The 1,348-nt window shown below is 37.9% G+C and overlaps 1 protein-coding gene across 1 annotated transcript in view; it reads left to right on the top strand.

Moving 5' to 3' along the window:
- Positions 1 to 902: 902 nt before the first annotated feature.
- LOC125276674 (protein AHNAK2) overlaps positions 903 to 1,348 on the top strand; it is a 23,342-nt gene continuing 22,896 nt past the window's right edge. The window contains exon 1 of the mRNA XM_048204391.1: positions 903 to 1,348. This exon is cut by the window's right edge and continues 402 nt beyond it. The gene's annotated coding sequence lies outside the window, so the exon portion shown is untranslated.

Genomic DNA, 1,348 nt, shown 5'->3' with positions numbered 1-1,348 from the left:
ATTTCCCTCAATTGGAATGAATCCAAACCAATTTCTGATTCTGTTTATATGAGCCCTAAACATTGCAATCTGATTCACATACTCATTTATGTGCATGCAACACGTATTCTGAACAAAACTTCAGTGCATGTGTAGTGCCACATAATGCACATATACATATGTCAGAAGCGTTTTTCAGCAATTTTTTCTTAAATATTCAGTCTCTCCAACTGACCAGTTTGTAAGACATGAAATGTAAACAAAAATACATTTGTAAGCATATGCATCACAACACTATGCATTTGTGCAAGGTATTTTTTGAATCTGAATGAGAAGATAGTCAGATTCAAGTATTTACATGCATCACAACACTATGCATTTGTGCAAGGTATTTTTTGAATCTGAATGAGAAGATAGTCAGATTCAAGTATTTACATGCATTACATTTTTTATTTCTTGCTTAGATTATTTCAAGTCTACACCACCGCTTTCAATCGGACTGAGCTCAATCAGATGATTGAGGTGTTTATGAAGGATTTCAGTCAGATCGAGCAATCAATCTGAATGCTAACAGTTTATTTCAGTGCATGTAAATATAGCTATTGTAGAGATCTCTTCTGAAAGTCTAGATGAGACGCATGTGAGATTATTAGGTTTCTCAGACAAAAATAAATAAATAAAATATGAGAAACAGGAGACTGCGGCAATGTCGAATTTAAGAGCCTAAGAAAAAACTTCTTAGATACTGAAGATTAGATACTGAAAAGCTCTTATATTTGTGATTTTTCTATCCCATGTGGAAAAAAAAATCAAGACTTTTCTCCATTTTTTGACTTAGATCCACAAAGGCTATAAAATACGACTGCTGTAGTCTGAGTGTGGCAATCCGCCGGGCTGAACTGGTCTGGTTGACGTCACACAGTCTGGTACCTTTCTGAGATCATTTTTTTATTCTTAGACATGAAATTATAAATCATTTAGCCATGGTCTAAGTGGCCCATCCTCAGAAGGACAGAGTCGTGCAGAAACAAGGGGAGACATTCACATAAACACGTCCCACAACTATCATACTTATCATGTTTGTCATCAGACAACTCAGGTAAACAGCTGCTCTTAAACACAGTCACCTGACAAACGGCATCCTCAGTTCCCCTTCAGTCACCCATCACACATGAAAACATGTACTGTGTGGTGTCAAATCCAATTACGCATCTCTGCCGCATGCCTATAAAGCTGGAATGTTTTTCTTGTGTGCTGAACCAATCAGCTGCTGGACGGTCCAGAGCGACTCTGCAGTGACTGGTCAAAGTGATCAGGAGGGTGGAGTGGGATGTTTAGAAGGAGGGATTTGTGTTGTTTAGGACAACCC

The sequence above is a fragment of the Megalobrama amblycephala genome, linkage group LG10 (genome assembly GCF_018812025.1).
Source record: "Megalobrama amblycephala isolate DHTTF-2021 linkage group LG10, ASM1881202v1, whole genome shotgun sequence".
NCBI classification, from domain to species: domain Eukaryota; kingdom Metazoa; phylum Chordata; class Actinopteri; order Cypriniformes; family Xenocyprididae; genus Megalobrama; species Megalobrama amblycephala.
This window is presented reverse-complemented; position numbering and strand designations above follow the sequence as displayed.